At 39.2% G+C, this 20,323-nt stretch overlaps 1 protein-coding gene across 10 annotated transcripts in view; it reads right to left on the bottom strand.

The window, feature by feature from the left end:
• Window positions 1-20,323, bottom strand: part of CNOT4 (CCR4-NOT transcription complex subunit 4) — an 80,509-nt gene that overhangs the window by 47,001 nt on the left and 13,185 nt on the right. Inside the window, exon 2 of one of the 10 annotated variants that reach the window (XM_061357496.1) lies at window positions 6,119-6,215. The exons of 8 other annotated variants lie outside the window; for them this stretch is intronic. The gene's annotated coding sequence lies outside the window, so the exon portion shown is untranslated. Of the gene's footprint in view, window positions 1-6,118; window positions 6,216-20,323 lie in introns of those variants that run through there. One more of the 10 variants, XM_061357463.1, reaches the window with a different exon arrangement.

Here is a 20,323-nt window from a genome sequence, read left to right as displayed (position 1 = left end):
AGGAGAGAACTCTGAAGAGGAACAGCATGCACCCACACAAGCCAAGTATATAGCTTTGTCCAGAAATGGTCATATTGTAGGTAGGTTAACCTGTGTTCACAGGCTGATACCAGAATCCTGGACCAACTGCAATTTTCACTAGTTTGGTAGGGAGTATAGCCTCCAAGCAGGAAGTAAGAGTTCTGGCAAATATACACTACCACTGCTCTAGAGAAAAAATGTTCCACTTTATGTTCATATAAAAGTAAGGATGAGAGAATGGATTTTAGATGCAGTAAGCATAATTTCTCTGTATGGCATGCAGCAGCAATGACACTGCCCTCTTCCTGACCTTCACAATTATTACAATTAAAAAAAAAAATATCTACAGTAACACGGCAGCTTTTACTCCATTATCTGTGCTTTCTTTACAGTGCTGTACTTACAATCATTTTGACAGGCTCAAAACCAGGTCCTGGGACCTTAACAGTGTTTTCTCAGAGAAAACTAGCAGAATCTGACCTGAAGAAAGGAAAGGATTTGTTTGGGAGCTTTCTCTTGTTTTTAAGAACACATTCCCACTGGCTGAAGAGTGGGAGGGACTGTTAAAAGGCTACAGCACATTATTTAATGACTTATTATGCAGACAACACATTTCTACAGCAACCCTTGTATTTCCTGTAAACTTTTCACACTTGTATAGTAGCAAAACCACTACAATATGAAAGCGACTTTAAGCCGAAGCAAGGATAAACTGAACAAATTTTGTTCCATTTAGATTTGGGTTTGACTTTGTCACACATCTCCAAACAGATCAGTAAGCAGACAGCATATCCCCTTCGACTGTACTCCACCACATGCTCAGCAGCTCGGCCTACTGAAGCAGATCTAAAAGCCACACTAGTACTAGTGAAGCTGTAGTTAAAAGCACGGTTTTGAGGAAACTTCAGCCACCACAGTAAAACTACTGAATTATGAAGTCACTATTTGGAATTTCTGAAATAGTGCGACATATTAGCTAGCGCCTCTGGGATGTGCAGACAAACTGCAGCATGATTAACATTTATGAGTTGTATAAGTTAGCGCTAAGAGTACAGCAGCTGCTACGAATAATGCCAATAGCTTGCTTCAGTCAGCAAATGGCCTGTTATTTTACAACAAGGAGAAAAGAGCAGCTGTGTGCCATGTTTCTTGAAACTAAGTAAGAGGCAGTATTTATTTACTTGGGAAAAGACCATTCAAGAATCCCATTTAGAGATTTTTCACTGAAGTGTGTCTCCATTTCAGGAGTGTCTCCACTCTACATCAGAACAACACTTGGTTTTTTTACAAACCCAGAATAACATACATAGTAAGGCATCATTAATGCACTGCCTATACAGCACTACCAAGAAACACAGTAATTACTCAGCTCTAAAGCTATTCCAAACAATTCAATACTAACGTCACAGAAAAGTAACACAGCAATGGCAAAAAACAAAAGGCAGTATTACATGCTGTGTTTAATCCAGAGCATTTAGTCTTTGGGATCAAGTTCAAAGAGATGAAATTAATGGCATCTCAGAAGAGGAACAGGAAGAAGGTTGTGCACATGTACGTACACAATACAAGCAGCCAGGCTGTGTCCATACACTTTCCAAGACAGTGACAACTGCAGTCAAACAGGGCCCTGACAACTCCACATCCTGTTTACAGGAGACTCTGCCAAAACATTCATGCACAAAGGGATGGAGCAGAGGTGGAAAATGTCCAGCAGCATCTTTTAGATGTGGTGTATTTGTAACAGGTAATAACTAAAATACAGAAATAAAGTTTTGTGTCTTACCCTTTCCACCATACCAACTAAGAAGTTCATTTCCAAACACACATGCAGAATGAAAAGATAATTTTTCATTAACTTCTAAAAGTGCTTACTTAGTGGATTTCACAGCTGTGTCTAATCAGCTTCACTGTACAATTGTTTCTCTTGATGAAATCCTCCAAATTTTGCAGTTGGGAAAGAAAGCCTACTATTTAAGGGTACACGAATTGTACGATCTCTTTCTTTCTCTACTAAACACAATTTTACTTTTAATATAGCTAGTGATTTCAGTCCACTGAAGATGGAGACGTTGTCTTTCCCTTTTCATTAACGTGAGCAAGTTTTAGCTTCCAGTAATTTATTTTCCCTATTTAATTTTAAAAGATGCCACCAAAATAGGGGGGTCAGGGGAAACACTAGCTTGTTATCCATTTATTTTCAAGTGTACCAATTTGATTCAATACACACTCCCCTTCATCTCCCCAGAGCAGACACCAGAACATCTCCACTTGCAACAACTCCCCAAAAAGTTGTCAAAAATCTAGCCATGAAAATTAAAGGACTTTCATCCCAGAAAATATTTGGAGACGTATGGCCTCTTGGAGGAAAAAAAAATGCAGACATACATTAGCTAATGTTTCACTTAGAGTTCAAGCATACCTGACACTTGAAGTGAAACAGGTCAGAGTCTATGCACCAGACCTTTAGTAAAGGCTCATTAAACTTTTGCAAACAGAAACTCCTACTTTTTTTTTTTTTTTTTGTGGCCTCGTATCTTTGAAACTCATCAGCCCTAAAAAGTCTCACAAGCACACTGAGGATGCTGCCCCTAATGCCACAGGGCAGGCAGCCACACCACACCTTCTCCCATCCCTGAAACACCTGCTCCCACCCTGCAGAAGGATCACTTCTCTTTCCCTACTTCACCACTGTGGTGATACCACACACAAGCTGGAAGCAGAAAGACAAGGAGACAGTAAGCAGCAGCTATAACAGGTTATCCCTTCCTTGAATCAGGGGAGCAAGCAGCAGGTGTGTCAGCACAGCGCTATCCTCCAGGCAGGCACACAGCAGCCTGAGGCCTACAGTTGCATTACCTCCTCCTGCTAGTGGCGGCTGAAAGAAAAGCAACCTTGATCCCCTTTGGCTTCTGATAGTTAGAAAGGGTATTCACTTCACTGCACTGCAGTTACCACTGGAAGGTTTGTATCAAAACCCTTCTCAGGTAGGCTGCAGAGGAAAGCTCATTTTTACTTTAAGCATGCAGAAATGAGGGGGATCCAGCATATTTGTCATTCGGGGCCCCACAGAGAACCCATACAGAAGGGAGTTCAGACATGCAGGTCTCAAATCATGGATGTTCTAGTCATTACAGCATGATGTGTCTTAATTAAGTCATCCACACAAATTAGAAACCCAGGGAACTTCCCCAGGCCACCTGTCTGCTTGCCTGTCTACTTGCCTGTCACTTTTCAGAGCACTACACAAGGAAGGTCATCCCTTTTTCCCCACCAGCCCTTCACTCACATCAAAACACAGTGCTATTTTACAATCACCTAGTTAGCAACACTGACACAGGAGACAGCAGGAGTACTGAAAACAGGATATGCTTTTTTAAGTTTTATGGTGCTATTACTGAGAACAAAGACACTTCAGTGGCAAGCAAGCAGGCTCTTGAATTCATCCAAGCTGATTTTCATTTGAGACAGAGGGAAAGTTCACTTCCTACTTCTTTTTCCTGACCGTGCTAAACATTTAAAGCAAACTGCACTCATTGAAAAATCATGCCCAGTAACTGCACAGTCTGTTTTCTCTCATGTCTTCTCTCTGAAATAATTATTACTCTGCGTTCTGCACACTACAAACAATGCAAGAGAGGTAGTCAAAGTCCCGAATGTAGAAATATGAGGAAGAATCAATTAGCCATCTCAGTATTTCTAAAAATAGTGTTACACTGACTAGGGTTATCCCCAAGTTATTTAGCTGAAAGACATCAAAACTGAAGTCTCTAGAGATTCCTCTGTTCTAAGCCTCCCTGCAGGTACTTAGGAGGCTTGCTCCCATGGCTGCAGACTTTGAATTCTGCCAGCATAAGCAGCTGTACTAACGAACCAACAAGACCAAAACATAACTATTTTTACTGGGTCATATTTAGCTTAAATCAATCCTCTATCCAGCTCATCACACAGCCAAGCAGAAGCTTGCACCAGCATGGTAAAGATACAGAAATGAGCACCTAGAAGTAGTGTCTGCTCAGGCAGCAGATTCAGCAACAGTGCAAAAATCAGCTAAAGGATTTACTAGGTAAGCTTCAGCCTAATGCCCTAAAGGCACCTTAGTAACAAAACCAAAAAAGTGAGATGCCACCAGCTAACTGAAAAGGGAGCTACTAATTCTTTATAAACTCACTGTGAACACAAACTATTTCAAGACAGTTATGCAGCAGAAAAAAAAAAAAGTTACGTACCACAAAAAGATGCTTTTTTTCTCATTTAAACTGAATGAGGAATCAGTTACTGTAGGCTTATTGTTACAGCACTCAGCTTTTATGCATAAAGGGCTACATACTATCAGTGACACATAAATGCCAAGTAAGAGATTATTTACTAAATTACTTTCTTACAAATCATGAACAGGATCAAGGTGCTAAAGTTTATTTACAAACAAAACAGGCTGAGTAAGAGTCATCCTCAAGCACATAAAACTGTGGCTACAATTATCCAAGACAATGACACTAACCTAGCATCTAGGTCAATTCATTCAATGAAATTAAAAGCATAATATTGCTCTGTAACTGTCCAAATTAATTTCTGACATTAATTCACATTAGAACTTGAATGCTAGTATTCCTTATTTTCTTTCTGCATGCCCTCATTTCATTTTTGTGCCTACAGCACCACTATATATAGACATGATATGCCAAAGGCATGGGGATAATGAATTAGAAGTAGGCTATACAATTATTAGCTTAAATATTTTAAAAGCCTAAGTCACAGACAGTGACTGTCTGGTACTGATACACATATTCCAGCATGATTAATTCCCACTCCTTGAGACACAAACATGAGATGCTCAAGCAACAGGTGAAACAAAACAGCCACACCTATACAGACCTGTATATAGCAAATTACATCACTGTTGTCAAACAACGTTGCAGAGACCAGAACAGCTCCTGTTTAACATGAAATATATTCCATCGGAACTATCCTGAATTCCCTAAATCTCTCTCTATTAGGAAAAAGGGTACTATTCCATTCCTTGCACTTTTTCTTGAAAGCATCTGTTACCAGTCACTGTCAGAAAGATGATCTAGATAAATCAGCTTGCCAATCATGCAGCAACCACCAACATCTATTAAATAGGCTATCTGGGGAATGGAGAGTCTTTATTCAGTTCACACAGCACACCACTACAAAATATTGATCCTGCAGTTGGGCTACCTACACATTAGCATAGCAGAGTTCAATTTTTCCATAATGCTGTGTTCTGCTTAGTCCTTAGTAAGGTGATACATACTCAAACACACACTTGTCTTCCTTGCAAACCTGTAAATCACTGCTAGCACTAAAAACTCCTTTCCACATCCTGGCACACCAGTTACCTCTGTATTTGAAGACTAGCATATTGATTTCATTGTAGAAGACTCACATTCTAGCACAGCAGCACTATCAGACAGCTGAAACAGTACTTTGTAAAAAGTGTTTTGTAAAAGACATGTGATTTAAGAGATTAAAAGCTTCCAGTATTTTTTGATATGACAATATTTAATTGTAAAGGCAGTCACTAACATAATAAAGCAATTCAGGACCAGTGCAGAGTCCCCCAGCAGTTTCTTTAATGATAACATAACAGACTAACACTGTTCAGCTACTCAAACTCCCTACAGCAAGCCACAGAAGCTGAGTAATAGCAGATTGACCTCACTGACCTGTCCCCTTCTGTGTATTTCACAGATGTTTCTAACATCTAGTGTTTTTACCTCTGAAGATTAAAAATCCTACACACAGGTGTTCCACTGGTGCTATCGTGAATAAGTTTGGAGACACTGGTTAGAACAGCTCTAGGCTTCAGCATACCCCATGTTGCAACCCCCAGAACAATGACTTTGTGCCACTGGAGCACCTTATCTATGCATTTCTTATCTTCTGCTGCCTTTTACTTACAATTACTTAAAATCATCAATTTTAAGACAAGTTGCAAGTTAACCCTCCCCTCAACTGATTTTAACTTTTCAACTACCTTTTTTTCCTATCAGTAACTACTAAGTATGCTAATTTTCAACTAAATAAAGCTTTAAAAAGAACAAAACCAAGTAACCCAGCAGAAAGTCTGTATCACTCACACTTGAGCTGTTGGTGTTTCAGTATGTAGTGTGTTTCTCTGATTTCTGAGGGCTGGTTTCTTAATCTAGTATCAATGGTGTATTTAATAACATCTTTTGAAAAAAATCTACAGGGAATTTTAAACCAGCATAGCATACAGAAGTCATACAAACTCTTTGATGTGCTTGTAATGTAAGACAGTACATTCACAAAACTTGAAATCAATTATCTAAAAGTAGCAATGTTAATGGTAGGTTGTATTTCCAAATCCTTCAAGATTTCAGAACTAGTATGGCACGTTCTCATTTTACTTTCCCAAGGGCAAAAAGGGAAAAACTTTTTTTGCTTTAAAAGAATTGGTTCCTCTAGTGAAAGTGAAGACATCATTTAGCAAATTAAAGTGACATGACCTGCCTGTGCCTTTAAAAGTTGGTCAGCAAGTAAGCAGATTTCAGTTCTTCAGCTAGTGAGCTCTACTAGTATAATGAATGCTAGAAAGTCAGTACTAGTATCATTTATTCATAGTTTGAATATGACAACTACTAGAGGAAACGCTAATTTAAGTGACAAAGATCACTAAGTAGAAGAATTACATTATAACACTTGTTACTGATTGTTGATGTGGGAGTTGAACAAAAACTTATTTTAAGAGACATGATCTACAAACCAATTTTAAGCTTTAAAAATCCCCAACCAAACCACAACCCAAAACCCACAACATGCTGCTTGTCACCACACCAGTGGCACCCTTTCCCTTTGCACAGCAGTTGGGGTGTTGTCCTCCCTCTCCCACAACACAGCTCAGCTGTCTGCCTCTCTCCTAGGCAGCCCTCTCACCATCTCCCACTTTTCATCAATCTCCCCGGTACCATTCAAGCTATTTACATTTTCCTAGGATGCCTTCATCCAGAAGAGGTGAAAACCAGCATTTACTCCAGCATTAGCCATTCTGGCTACAGGAATTTTTATCAGGCTGTTTCTTCACTGAAGAGAGGTAAGAACATGCCATTCTATAACACACTTCTTGTCCTAACTTGTGCTAGACTTCATACTTATTAATAATGGCCAGTATTCCCAGATCCAATTAGGAAGAAAAGCTCAATTCTGAAGAGCTCCATAGACAATGCAGAAACTCTCACATGTAAAAGTCACCTCACTGAGGTTGAAAGACTGTTTGAATATGTGAATATAACCCAGTTTGCAACATACTGCTGGCAGCCATGGCCTCATGGATAATTTGCCAGAAGGACTTATTTTTGACCTGCTGCTCCAGCTGCATTAGTTCACAAACACTTACTATTACAACTGGTCTGATCTGAAAAGATGCTTGAAGAACAGGAGTCTTACCATCAATGAAGCAGTCTAGCACAGAGCACCATCAATGCAGTATGCTCAGAAAGAGGAATATAAATATTTTAAACTTGCATTAAAAGACAGCTCAGCTTTTACATTAAAAAGACCTCTCAATTGCATTTTCACGACACAGCACAAACAAGACCACTGTAGCATCTTTAGAAGTCCTAGCCTACCTGTCCAGCTGTACTCAGGTAATCACAGGCTGCACTATCCAGTGCATAAATCCCGTAACCAGTTTTCCTATTAATTGCTGGATATGTCTGTTACCAAAATGAAGGAAAAAGAATCATCAGTTAAACCTTCTGCAAACAGATATCTAGAGATTTAATTATTATCCACTAGATAAACAACTTCCTGTACAGCAAAAGGATTATCTGTTATTTGCCCCTGAAGAAGTAGTTAAAGAAACTGCATCTTCCACAGAAACCGTAACGAAGGAAAATGCCATTGGAGCCAAGGCACATTCCAGATGAAATTTTTCTCTTCAGATTTTTTAATTCAAGGATCTTTGATTGTTAAAAATTCATCATTAGCTTTTGTTTTTAAGGGAACATATTTCTTTACCCCGTAACAGTTCTCAAAGTGACTCATAGAAAACTAGATACAAAATGGAAAACTGGACGATCACAGGTCAGGGGTTCTTGTCTCTACCTGCAGAGTATTTCAGGAACATTTCAAATTCCTTAACCCTTCCTTATGAACTGCCAAGTTGTCATGGCAGTGATAAACCAGAAAAGCATCTTACCCACGTACTAGTATTAAAAACCACACATGGCAAGTAGTACACTTTTCATTTATGTATAAATGGAGACCTCACTTGTGAGAGTGAGACCTAACTTGAAGTACTTTGTACAGTTCTGGTGTCCTTAACATAAAAAGGACATGGAACTGTTGGAACAAGTCCAGAGGAGAGACATGAGGATGATGAGGGGGCTGGAGCACCTCCTGTATGAAGACAGGCTGAATAAGTTGGGGCTGTTCAGCCTGGAGAAGAAAAGCAGCCTTCCAGTATCTGAAGGGGGGCTATAAGGATGCTGAGGAGGGACTCTTCATTACGGACTGTAGTGATAGGACAAGGGGTAACGGGTTAAAACTTAAACAGGGGAAGTTTAGACTGGATATAAGGAGGAAGTTCTTTACTGTTAGGGTGGTGAGGCACTGGAATGGGTTGCCCAGGGAAACTGTGAATGCTCCATCCCTGGTACTGTTCAAAGCTGGGCTGGACAGAGCCTTGGGTAATATGGTTTAGGGTGAGGTGTTCCTGCCCATGGCAGGGGGGTTGGAACTTGATGATCTTAAGGTCCTTTCCAACCCTAACTATTCTATGATTCTATAAGCAGGGGGGATTGAACACTGTATCTGCCTTGCCTCCAGCCAAGAGCCCCCTCGAATATTGTTCTTAATTCCACAAACTGCTTCAAATGCTCTTTTTTAACAGAAAGAGTGTAAGTGAATATATGAGGTGACCCTTTTTCTGTGTTACCAGCACATTAATAAAATCAAGAATGATTCATTCTGAAGCTTAATAACACAGCTGAATATACTTCAGGACTAGGGAATGGGAGATCAAGCTAAATGTTAGCAATGACCCTCCATTTCCATCCTTGAAATTAGGAAAGCATAAAACTAAGACACCAGAATATCTGAGAGAAGAATACATTTTACTTACGTCTCAAAGCTCTTTATGTAGGTGTTTATGTTTAAAACAACCTTCATAAAAATGGATGATAAATTAAACATTGATTTGTTTTCTCCCCACCTTCTCAATTAAGGTGTATTTATTCTAGGCTTCAACTCCTGCAGTTGTTCAACATTTTCAAAAGAGAACAAAAGAAGAACTTGACCTCCAAGTATTACAGAGCAACAGGCCTATTATACACTTTTCAAGTCATTTTAAACACAAACATGAACATAATACCAGCCTAATTATTGTTTTCTTAGCAACAATGGTATTAGGTCTTCCAGGTTCTTCCACAACCCATAAAAGAATAAAGACTTTTGAGTTGGATTGGAGGGGAGAGAAGTGCCAAAATAAGCCTGAGAAATCTGCACAGAGAACGTCTTATACAGCTCATCTATAGGTTCTGGATGAGCAGCAATTCCAGCCTGAGTGCTTCTGTTAATCGAGTGATAATGCAAAGCATTGAGTTCAGAAGAACAGAAATGCTTTGTCAAAGTCCACACGCTCCTCAGTGCTCACAACTCTATCTCAAATCTCACTGCCAGCTGATGCCAGAGATTAGAGGACTGGCATGATGTATGCAGCATGACACATTGATTTACAAATCAACAGCCACATATGGCACTAGACTGAACGTGCCTGCTTATTCTTGTTCAAGTCAAACACAAACTACTACTTTATCCCTTCCCTGCTCAGGAACTGTGAAGCACCTATGTTAATGACTCCCCTAGGTTCTAGTAGTAGCTTGTACTTTAAGTCTAACATTATGGGGAAAAAAAAAAAAGACACGATAATTCCTGATCTTCATTTCACTCTGGAATTACGTGGATGCTTTACAAAAGTCTCATATCATTTTCCGATTTTCCTGGTTGTAGCTTTATTCCCAACAATTCTAAGTGTCCTACTGGATGCCACAAAGCAAGGAAGCCTTCACAGGACTTATTTAAATTGAACTGTGATAACTGGAATAGTCTGAATGGTACAGATTCAGTATCAGCATGAAGCATGCCTCCCTCCTGAAAGTTTATATAGGTCTCAAAATACAAACAAACAAAAAAACCCCAACAAAAAACAAAACAAAATAAAAACCAAAAAAACCACACCTAGTAAGGGAAAAGCAGCCCACTGTGTATTTAAGAGAGTCAGAAAATGATGGAAAGAATTCCAGAGATACCTCTTCTCCAGAGCTGAAACTGCTTCCCTGGAAAGCTAGCAGAAACCACACTTTACCTCTCCCTTCTCAAGACAGAAATTTCCACACCAAGGTCAGCCCTATAAGCAGGACCCCAGCAGCGGCTACTAAAGTATACTTGGCTTTAACTAAAGACAACAGCAACAGAGTAAGAAAGAAACGATTACATGATCAAAACCCAACTGCTGATCACCACACAAGGCATTCTTGTAAAGGTCAGGATGGAACAGAGACAGTAAAAGTTAAAATTTAAAACTATTAAATCACTTTGTATTTCTGGACCCAGGGATACATTGTAGGAGCAGTAGCACAGCTGCTGCCATTCCTCTACAGCAGAGATTGCAGGGAAAACTGCTGGAGCAGTGACAGCTTCCAACAGAGTTTGTGGTTTATCAGCTTTTCTTGCACTATACCATTTAAAATATTCCCACATCGGAATCAAGTACTTTGCCTTTTAATGTCCCTGGTTGCAAACGGTCAAACCAAGATGAAGAGCCTTTTTTCTTTTTTTTCTTTTATTTTTTTTCCTTTATTTTTAAATAACATATCTCAGCAGTAGTTTTTCTTCATGTACATCACTTTTTTTGAAAATGCTGTGGTCTAGAGGTCACTTGTACAGAGAGCAGACGTAATGCAGACAACTGCAATACATGACAACATGAATTTCCAGATGCAGGTCTGATGTGAAAATAAGCCACTACATTTTGTCATTTCTTGAAATGGGGCTTGGAGCAGAGGAGCTGGTAGGAATCAAAACAAATCCCCTGGTTTTAAATGTTCCTGACACAACACAGGAAGAACACAGCCAGAGTTTTCTTTAGGAGCATCAAGCCAAAGTTAATGAAGTTGCATTTTCAAGAAAAAACACAGTTTAGGAAAGACAGTGACAACCAGCAGTCACAGAATGCTGACACATGAATTGCAATTCCCAGTCAAATATTACAAAAATCTTGAATATATTAAGCACTAGTTTAGAACTAAGATTTCCTGCCTCCATTTATTAGAATTGTGAAAGCCCCAATGTGTTAAAATACAGGGCCTTAAAAACTGGAAAAAAGTTTTCCCCTCAATACCTGTAAATTTGTTATGTGACAACTTCTGTCAATACAAGCTTTACTTGCTACAAACGAGAAGTTCAGATTTATAAAAATAAAGTGTCCTTAGTGCTTGATCAGGCAGTTTTTAACCAAGTTTCAGTGGGATACAGGATCTCTTCAACATTTTATATAAAAGAGCTATACATTCCAAAGCATATTTCTTTTTAAAGCTATTTTGTCTAAGTTAACTGGGCTTATGTCTACAGGATTAGTTTAGAAGTTATCTGCAGGTTTACTTTTACAGAGTCTGGTCAGTCATACACATTGATCAAGCAGCCGGGGAGGAGCACAGTTCCTGCCTACTGAGCCCGTACTTCAAAACTTCTGCTCATGAGTTTACAGAGCTGACCTATAACAGGTAGCTGCAGTACCAGATTTTTAAGAATGGGAATTGATAATAAAAACATTTTTAAAGGGACTTAGCATACTTGTCCTTTATGGGAAGGAAATGTTTTGCTAAGAAAAGCATTAGGATATTTCACTGAAAATAAGTATATTGAATTTCTTTGCCTCACCTCCCATTGGGTTTACAGAATCAGAGGTACATTGATACAATGTGCCCTACCAAAAGTAACAGTTTCTAGTCAGATATTAACCATCCAAAGGAGGATCCATTCATAAATACAAACACATCAGATTCTCCAGGTGTGAACAAATACTGCAAAGCCTGTAACTTTAAACATTTAGCCCATAATGATATACAATGACCACACTAGTTAGAGACAGAGTTAGCATGCAGTGAAAGCAAAAAGAAAAAAATATTCAACTGTTCATGGAGAGACAGTTATATCCCTTTCCCCCCTTTCCCAGATAATTTTTTGAGGAAACTCTCAGATCATGAGGACTAGAACAATCTTGTTTTCTCCTTAAATTTCAAAAAGGCTTTTAATAGGGCTCTGCTGAGCTCTAAAAACTGAGGTGCCACCAAGAAGCATCTATCCTCTCACAGATCATAGAAACATAGCAGGTAGATTTAGATAAGATATTAGGAAGAAATTCTTCACTACAAGGGTGGTAAGACATTGGAACAGGCTGCACAAAGAAGCTGCAAGTGCCCCAATCCTGGCAGTGTTCAGTTGGATAGAGCTTTGAGCAATCTGGTCCAGCGGAAGGTGTTCCTACCCATAGCAGGGGGTTGTGACTTCATCATCTTTAAGGTCCCTTCCAGCCCAAACCATTCTATGCTTCTATGTTGAGATGTTAAAATTGGTTTTAAAAATTTGAAAAGAAGAAAAAAGGGAAGTCAACCATGGTAGCTGCACACAATTCTCTAATATCACAGACATAAGCCATTCTATTTATTAGTGATCCCAAAAAGAAAGTAAGGATGAACTGGGTAAAAATTACTATATCAAAGGACTTGCCATTTAAGACTGGCACAAAAATCTAAATCTCATGAGACTAAAGAGAAATAAAATTGTATGAAATATATTGTTTCTAAATAACCAAATGATGCAAGCCAGGAAAAAATGACTTCTAAGTGAGCACAGTGATGCCCCAATAAAAAAAAAAAAACAAAAAAACAAAACACCAAAACCCATCACTGCAGAAGCCTACAGGGCACGTGCATCCTGTACCCAGAACAGCTCTGTTTCCCTCTCCCACATGCAGAAAGAACTAGCAAGTACAGAAGGAATAACAAGACTTACCAAATGTATCATAAGGAACAAAACTGACCCACTGGGAAAAAGGTACTTTGGGTACACAAGAACGGAAGAAACAAAGAATATGAATATAATCACTCTTTTATATATGTTACATCATTTATATATACATACAAAATTAATAGTGCGCTAGGTCAAACTGTGAAACTCCTTGCTATCTAAAAGTTGCAGAGAAGAGAATTTAAACACCTTAAAAATTATCAGCCAAGTTGACCAGGGTGGCAGACACAGTGTAAAGTGAGTAGCTCAAACACCACTAAGCAGAAAATACACTGCCAAGGAATTAGCTTCATTAGAAGTCCTCAAGCTGGTTATCAGCAGTTAGCCAGGCAAGAGATACCTACACCATGAAATTTCACAGCTCTTTGCAGAAGTATATCAGGAAATTATGTTGAACTGTTGAAAAATATTCCCACTTTTGATCAACAAAAGCTGTCAGCAGCTAATTTAATGTTACAACTCTGCATCTGCATATACTGCATGAGAAGAATCACAGCTGCATCACTCTGATTTTCACACCATTGGTACTACCTGAAGTTCCCAGAATCCACTGCTGTGTAGTGACACTTTCAGTTACAAGCCTTTAAAAAGCACAATGAGCAAATCTATGGTGAAAATCATTTCTGTGTCCACCAATAACAGATATCATGACGGAGAAATACTTAGTCATAGCACTGAGATACTGTCCATAAGGCTTTTCTAGACTCTCAAGTGATAAAAATTAGAGGAAGAAAATATATTGAGATTGGCTTACTCTATTTGTAAAGTGAGAGTACAAAGCGGCTTCTGTAGTATTATTTGAACAGTACTACACAAAAGCTATAACCCAGCTCCAAAGCATCAGCATTCACACAAGAGACTAACTTACCTACTGCTAATATTACTTGGAGCAAGCTGTTTGCAACCATACTATTTTTTTTTTGTTTACTTGATATTATAAACAAAGCTGTTGCTTGACACAGCAATCTCTCAAATAACCGTATCCAAGCAGCTCAGAGTACCTAAAGTACTACAACTTAATACGTAATCTGTAGTGGCAGCAACAACTGACATCTTAACCATCTGAAGAAAAAAAAAAACAAAACAGCAAAACATGTAGGGTCAGTAAATTTCATGGCCTTATATTCTCTGGTTAGAAGGACTCTATTCCACTGTTTTTCACACTGATCCTGTTCCTTCTCATTAGCAAATGGCTTTCAATAGCCAAGAGTACAGTTTTGATCTAAAGAAAGACTGAAGTAAATCCTGAAAAAGAGTAGCATCAAAATACACAGAGCTCACAGATGCACAGAGTTACAGGTATGTGGGAAATGAAAAGGGACAACCAAGGGAGGCTACATAAACCCAGTCTGAGCAGCCCCCACAGGGGTCCCCGTTTATCACCTGGTAACAAGCCTTAACACATCAAGACTTCCACTAGGTGGAGAAAGATCACCCTCAAACATTTTCTGCTTGTACCCTCTTAGCTGGACAATATAAAGAGTTCAAATCCACACATTTTCACTTTGCCTTGGATAAGGTTTCTGGGAAGGAAATCAGCTAATCCCGTATCTGCCCAGATTAAGAGTTCAAACCCACTTCTGCCAATAATTTAGGGCTGGACTTCATAGTAATGCTGTACTTAAAGTGAAGTGAATCACAGCCAAGTATCTCAGTGATGCCTATGGTTAACTGCCAGAATAAGCTTGTCCTCACTGTATTCTGTCCCCATAGGTGGGCAGAAGAGAAGAACAAGGCTGCCAATATACTACCCGGATCATTAGGAACCAAGGCACAGAGAAGACTCCACAATGGATCAAAAAGCCACAGTACATCCTCTAACCTCCATCAGTAAGCATAAACAGTCATTATGTTCAGCCTGAGCAGGTCCAGAGAAAGCCCTTATTTCCTCAGCAAGTGCAAGCATCCCAGCAAGATCAGTACCACAGTAAAGACACATGAAGAAATTCTTCATTTCTTCTGGTGATGATCACACGTACAACAGTAACAACTAGGGGCTTGAAGTAAGTCTCCAGAATGATATCAACACAGCCAGCACACAAGCATCTGATCATTTTTACAAACCTAGTCAAATCACAGGAATTTGAGAAAAGCTTAAATCAGTTCCTTGGGAAGAAAAACCACCAATCAGAGACCAGAACCATGACTAAGAACTAATTTAATGTGTTTTAAAACTTTTCATTTACAAGAAAACCCTGCAGAGAACTATCACAGAATTTCTCCAACAAGGGAAGTCAGTACACAAGAATTTTGGTTTAATTTTAAGAAGCTGCAGTTAGCCCCACCAGCTAAATGGCACCTGGCATCAAGGTGAGGTCTTTTCCTTGCCTTCCCACAATGCACATATACTGTGAAATAGCAATATTAAACCTTGCAAGTCAGGCAATCCTCAACTGTAGGCTGTTTGTACATTTGGTTTTACAGAAGAATCAGTTGCTTTTAAACAAGGTCCACTGTGCTCAACCACTGCATTAGACATAAAGCAGGCATCATACATTATGTCTGCAGAGCCTGTCTTGCAGAAGGGGAATTCAGAGGGCTGGTGTTAACAAGAAGCTTGCAATGACTAGTTAACACTCAACCTCACATGAAAACACCATGGGTTCTCCCCAAGACAGAGCTAAGGTTTCAAGAGAAAAGGAGGAAAAATATGTGCCTGTAATGAGAACCTATTATCTGTGGTCACTGAATGACTACGCTGCTGTTGAAGCAACTAATGTTTGAAACTACATTAGAAATCTCATACCAGTGTCAGGTGCCACAGCCCTTATATCCAGTCAACTGTCAGTACATTAGCAAGAATGTTCCATTCCTAGAAATTTTGCAACTCATCCCTTAATTGTATTAGAGTGACACAAATAGGCTTAAGAGGATGAATGTTTAGACCTCAGTAAAATCTGAGTGCACTTGTAAAATATTTCTTACCTTTCTACAAATTAAGCTGAATGAGTTAAGTCTTGCAGCCTTCCCTAAAAGTTAAGGTCCCTGCATTTGCAAAGGTAGCTTACTGCATTAGGGTTTCATACCATTCAAGCTAGGATGATTAAAGGATTGTAGGAGCATCAAAACACCAACTAGGGAAAACAAAACAAAACAAAAAAACAAACAAAAAAACCACCCCCCCCCCCAAAAAAAACAACCAAAAAAAAAAAACCAAAACAAAACACAGTCACAAGCAAAAAACCTAGTATACCATCATGACTTCTCTGAAAAGCTCACTCTGAAAATCCTTGCCTTGATTATCACCTCCCTTTCTCACTCTCTGGGAAGAAGCATAAGCTGTCTTCCACTAGTCACAGTGCAAGGGTTTTTTATTTGGGGCCAGAGATGTTAACGTCGCAAACTAGGAAACAATTTTCTTACTGCACCCTTTCATTGTCTTCAAGTTTCTCCACTCTCAGAGACAACTAAAGCACTTTTGTTTATTGTGATGTGTTCCAGTGTCAGACTCTTCACGGCCAGCACAGTGATAATCACCAAGGTCCTAAGTACAAAACGGTGCCAGAAGCATCATGCCCCTCTCTTGATAAAAAGTCAGGAACAGAGATTCAAAAGAAATCTCAAAGTAGTAGGTCTAGAAGATTAAATGCAGAAAGAACAACTTAGTTTCTTAAGATGGCAATCCACCATAGGCCTTTTAGTAGAGCAGTCCTTTCCCTTTCAAAACACTGGCTCAGGGAGGCTCTCCTAGCATTCCTTCCAGAGAAGCTGAACCCATACAGAAACGTATCAAAGCAGGCCATCAAGAAGTAAAATTACAAGGTGCAGGGATTTATTAAAAAAGTATCATGTATTTTATTCTGAAAGTCATTAGCACCTAACAGCAAACTGAATAAGCAAAATATTCCAAACAAGCCCCATATTAAAAGCAGCGTATCTATCACACACATCTCAACTGTAACCAAATTCAGGTGAGAGAATCAAGAGGCAACTGTACCCTTGCTTTTCCTTTCTTTTAGTGGCCCAAGCCAAGTACAGCAGCTCCTTGTACAGAGCTGTTCAACATGTCCAGACTTGCATATGAGACACCTGATACCAGAATCCAGCATGCATCAGAACATAATTTCCCCCTGCAATGATCATGTATTTAGGATGTCTTGTTAATGACTCTTGCCCTTCGGTTTTCAAAGTGCAACCATTTACGACTATCTTCTGACAACATCAGTCTTTTTTTATTAGGACTTTCCACTTCATATACTTTGTGATATTTGGGTCTGAGACATAACTAGTGTTACTTGCACATATTCCAAAACTGATTCTCAAAAAATTTGACGCCTCTAGTTTAGAGAGAAATCACTCAAATCCAATTGTACACAGGAAAATGGCTAAATACGTGGCTATTCTAAAAAGTCACATACCCCCACTAATAAAGGTATCTACAATATGCAAATAAAGCTAAATCAGTTCAGCAGTTGCGTTCAACAAGAATAATAATCTACTCAGTCTGTTGTTTCAGTGTTCAGAAATTCTAGGGTCTTGGCAGCAGGAGGCCATGTAATGAACCAGAGTGAAATACAAATATGTGCTTGCTACATTTATGCTACTGTATGTATTAAGTACAGGACAGACAGCACTAGCTGGTACCTAACGTGCTATATTTGGGAGAACAGTTATGGACAAAGCTTACTTTGATAAGAAAAAGAATCTTCCAAAATTAGCCTTAAAACCACAGAAGTTCCATTTGAAATGTGTGCACAGAAATAAAACAATGGGTCATATTGCACTGCCACTTTTGCGTGGGCTTGTGCATGATTACGAACCTATAATAGAAACTTTACAGTGTGGTTTAGTCTTCATGTGCAAGGTGTTGAATAGTAATTAAGTGTTTTAAAGAGCAACCAGAAAACCCCTATTAGTGTTCCTACATAAGAGTGGAGTGGTTTCGCTGCCTCTAATAGAAATGTCCATTTTCAAAATAATGCTAAGTTACCACACTGACTTCCTGGCTTTAAAAAAAGATAATAAAAAACTCAAGATTTATCTAGTAAACAGCATAATTAGAGAAGCATCTTTCCTGGAGACTTGGAGAGGGAGTAGGGTATCATATTATTCAGGGACATGGCACCCAGGTTATCTGCTTCCCGACAAGCACTGTACCCACCTCACAGGGAATGGGCTACACACTACAAGCTCTTTCAATCCCCATCTGCACAAGGGTCAGAGCCACACAGTAGCGTACAGACAGAACACACAAATACCTTTGCTACTCTGACTCAACAGACAACAGACAAGATTTTATCTGCTTTGTAAGAAGGGACATTTTTCTTCATAAAGCACGTTAGTGTTTTTTGTTAGCTTCTGTAATAGAGAAGACTTGCGATCAGTAATGTGCATCAGATAGGCAAATCGTTATCAACAGTTTTAGTTCATAACATAATGGACGTAGGAAGGCACAGGTAGTTCAGACTGCCCATAAGGCATTAACAGAAATAGCTAAAAAGTAATAGTTAGGGTGAATAAATGGCACATTTGGTTTTGTGGGTCACTACCTGCACACACACACCCCCTTGGTTTTCTTCCAGTCTGCTTACTAAAACCTATGCACTATGTCACTGTTCCCAAATATACACTACAACATCAGTCAGATAAATTCCCTGCTCTCATACAAACAACAAAACTTTGGAAAAGGATGAAGTATTCCTGCTGCTGCTGGAACGTCAGCAACTCAATTCCCAGACCCTCTGGAAGGAAATGCTCATTGGGTGGAGTAAGTACTGCAGCGAAGAAATCCGAAGTCAGAATAACAGAAAAGAAACATCCTTTCCCAGGAGGAAGAAAGCCTGACGTGTTTTCCGCTGCCCCATTCCATAGGGTTAGAGAGTACAGCAGCTGCCAGGTTAGCTGCCTTCTCTGCAAGGCAAGAGCTCCAAACTGACCATGTGCAAAATCCACATTGTTTCTCCCCTGCACCTTTCGATTCATTTTGGTTTTATAACTTTCATATGAAAATAGTTTCAAGGAAAACTGTTCTAAATACTTTCAAAGGGACATTTATAGCCACCGGGGCTTTTAATTCCCCGACACACACACAGCTACGCATAAGACTAAGAAAGCTAGAGCACATAGAGTATTCTCCCCAGATTAAGATTCAGACAAAACAGCGTAAGATACCACTACGGAGAATTAAGGTTTGTGACATCAAGTCGTAGGTCACTTTGTTACACCTGAACACAGAGGTGTTGATATCAAAAGCATGTGCCCACAGCAGCTTTTCTTACACAGCAGGACATAGATCAAGAACAGCCACAAAAGAAGATTAGAGTGAGCATGAAGGGAAAGCAGACTCGTCTTCCTGCTAGCACTGCACACCTCTGTGGAGTCCTGAGGCTGCCAATGACGAAAAAGCCACACACATCCTTGTGCCTCACATACACTCCTGCATTCATCCCACTCCAAATCAGCCACAAGGTTTGTAGGCTGAGATTGTATCTTTTATTAGACCAACACATATAACAAACTGGCATACTGGTTTAACACAAGATAATATCTCTCCAGCCAACAAGATACTACCTCTGCATCCCCCACAGGGGGACAGGATGATAAAATCTGACACTTCCAAAATTCAGTAATTATTGATTGATGTAAGTTATAAATAAGCTCTTCAGTATACTTAGCAATCAATCCCATGTTCTGGTGTTCCAAACTTTCATCAGAATTAGAGAAGTTTGTGAAATTAATATAAAAATTGTCCTCAGGCTATGCATAAGTATTAAAATTAATGGTCATTTCCCTTGCTTTCTCAGTGACCAGCAAGAGAATAAGTGTAGTCATTTTGAAAGTAAACTGACTAAGATCAACTATGGTATAACAGAGGAAACCAATAGCTACACTTGGGGGGCCAGGAGGGGTAGAAGAGGTCTTTAAGGTACTCTTTGAATAAAACACATCATAAGTTACCTACTATCTGAGTCTTTTCAGGCAAATAGGAGAAAAAGAAAGCGTTTAGCATACTGTATCTGAGCAGTAAAATAAGAATCTTGCATCAGTTTGAAAGGGATCAAAAAAAATATCCCTGAACTATCTATTATAAGTCATCACATGGTATCCATAACAGGCAGCATTATGGTTGCTGAACATTCCAACTTTAGGATTTGTTTCCTATTTAAAGGCATTTACAAGTCTTGCATTTAGTCTTTTCTCACAGTTCAACACAAATTTGGGGTGTAGGTGGCAAAATCGATTACACAGGTATGTAAATAATGCCAAATATTTAGGTGAAGCTACAGTCATG

Source organism: Neopsephotus bourkii, unplaced genomic scaffold (genome assembly GCF_033783945.1).
Source record: "Neopsephotus bourkii isolate Nb327-2 ecotype Australia unplaced genomic scaffold, CSIRO-AGI_Nbou_v1 NB_107, whole genome shotgun sequence".
Classification (NCBI taxonomy): domain Eukaryota; kingdom Metazoa; phylum Chordata; class Aves; order Psittaciformes; family Psittacidae; genus Neopsephotus; species Neopsephotus bourkii.
Note: the sequence above shows the minus strand (reverse complement) of the source record. Positions and strands in the feature narration are given on the sequence as shown.